Consider the following 2,500-nt stretch of genomic DNA (forward strand, 5'->3'; position numbering starts at 1 on the left):
AGCCATCTCAGCACCCTGGAACCCCCCGGGTGGCACAGGGCTGGATGGGGCTTTCGTATAGCAGGGACGGTGCTGCCTCACGCTTCGCTCGCTGTTCGCCGCTCGCCGCTCGCTCGCGCAGCCAAAAATGGCCTGTTTTGGCCCGTTTTTGGGCTGTTTTGGCCTGTTTTTGGGCTGTTCTTGTGTGGCGCGGCGACCGTCGTGAGCGGAGCAAAATGTCAGCCATCTCAGCACCCTGGAACCCCCCGGGTGGCACAGGGCTGGATGGGGCTTTCGTATAGCAGGGACGGTGCTGAGTCACGCTTCGCTCGCTGTTCGCCGCTCGCCGCTCGCTCGCGCAGCCAAAAATGGCCTGTTTTGGCCCGTTTTTGGGCTGTTTTGGCCTGTTTTTGGGCTGTTCTTGCGTGGCGCGGCGACCGTCGTGAGCGGAGCAAAATGTCAGCCATCTCAGCACCCTGGAACCCCCCGGGTGGCACAGGGCTGGATGGGGCTTTCGTATAGCAGGGACGGTGCTGCCTCACGCTTCGCTCACTGTTCGCCGCTCGCCGCTCGCTCGCGCAGCCAAAAATGGCCTGTTTTGGCCCGTTTTTGGGCTGTTTTGGCCTGTTTTTGGGGTGTTCTTGCGTGGCGCGGCGACCGTCGTGAGCGGAGCAAAATGTCAGCCATCTCAGCACCCTGGAACCCCCCGGGTGGCACAGGGCTGGATGGGGCTTTCGTATAGCAGGGACGGTGCTGCCTCTCGCTTCGCTCGCTGTTCGCCGCTCGCCGCTCGCTCGCGCAGCCAAAAATGGCCAGTTTTGGCCCGTTTTTGGGCAGTTTTGGCCTGTTTTTGGGGTGTTCTTGCGTGGCGCGGCGACCGTCGTGAGCGGAGCAAAATGTCAGCCATCTCAGCACCCTGGAACCCCCCGGGTGGCACAGGTCTGGATGGGGCTTTCGTATAGCAGGGACGGTGCTGCCTCTCGCTTCGCTTGCTGTCCGCCACTCGCCGCTCGCTCGCGCAGCCAAAAATGGCCAGTTTTGGCCCGTTTTTGGGCCGTTTTGACCAGTTTTTGGCCTGTTCTTGCGTTGCGCGGTGACCGTCGAGAGCGGACCAAAACGTCAGCCATCTCAGCACCCTGGAACCCCCCGGGTGGCACAGGGCTGGATGGGGCTTTCGTATAGCAGGGACGGTGCTGCCTCACGCTTCGCTCGCTGTTCGCCGCTCGCCGCTCGCTCGCGCAGCCAAAAATGGCCTGTTTTGGCCCGTTTTTGGGCTGTTTTGGCCTGTTTTTGGGCTGTTCTTGCGTGGCGCGGCGACCGTCGTGAGCGGAGCAAAATGTCAGCCATCTCAGCACCCTGGAACCCCCCGGGTGGCACAGGGCTGGATGGGGCTTTCGTATAGCAGGGACGGTGCTGCCTCACGCTTCGCTCGCTGTTCGCCGCTCGCCGCTCGCTCGCGCAGCCAAAAATGGCCTGTTTTGGCCCGTTTTTGGGCTGTTTTGGCCTGTTTTTGGGCTGTTCTTGTGTGGCGCGGCGACCGTCGTGAGCGGAGCAAAATGTCAGCCATCTCAGCACCCTGGAACCCCCCGGGTGGCACAGGGCTGGATGGGGCTTTCGTATAGCAGGGACGGTGCTGAGTCACGCTTCGCTCGCTGTTCGCCGCTCGCCGCTCGCTCGCGCAGCCAAAAATGGCCTGTTTTGGCCCGTTTTTGGGCTGTTTTGGCCTGTTTTTGGGCTGTTCTTGCGTGGCGCGGCGACCGTCGTGAGCGGAGCAAAATGTCAGCCATCTCAGCACCCTGGAACCCCCCGGGTGGCACAGGGCTGGATGGGGCTTTCGTATAGCAGGGACGGTGCTGCCTCACGCTTCGCTCACTGTTCGCCGCTCGCCGCTCGCTCGCGCAGCCAAAAATGGCCTGTTTTGGCCCGTTTTTGGGCTGTTTTGGCCTGTTTTTGGGCTGTTCTTGCGTGGTGCGGTGACCATCGTGAGCGGAGCAAAACGTCAGCCATCTCAGCACCCTGGAACCCCCCGGGTGGCACAGGGCTGGATGGGGCTTTCGTATAGCAGGGACGGTGCTGCCTCTCGCTTCGCTCGCTGTCCGCCGCTCGCCGCTCGCTCGCGCAGCCAAAAATGGCCAGTTTTGGCCCGTTTTTGGGCCGTTTTGGCCTGTTTTTGGGCTGTTCTTGCGTGGTGCGGCGACCGTCGTGAGCGGAGCAAAATGTCAGCCATCTCAGCACCCTGGAACCCCCCGGGTGGCACAGGGCTGGATGGGGCTTTCGTATAGCAGGGACGGTGCTGCCTCTCGCTTCGCTTGCTGTCCGCCACTCGCCGCTCGCTCGCGCAGCCAAAAATGGCCAGTTTTGGCCCGTTTTTGGGCCGTTTTGGCCAGTTTTTGGCCTGTTCTTGCGTTGCGCGGTGACCGTCGAGAGCGGAGCAAAACGTCAGCCATCTCAGCACCCTGGAACCCCCCGGGTGGCACAGGGCTGGATGGGGCTTTCGTATAGCAGGGACGGTGCTGCCTCA

The sequence above is a fragment of the Musa acuminata genome, unplaced genomic scaffold (genome assembly GCF_036884655.1).
Source record: "Musa acuminata AAA Group cultivar baxijiao unplaced genomic scaffold, Cavendish_Baxijiao_AAA HiC_scaffold_1126, whole genome shotgun sequence".
NCBI classification, from domain to species: Eukaryota; Viridiplantae; Streptophyta; class Magnoliopsida; order Zingiberales; family Musaceae; genus Musa; species Musa acuminata.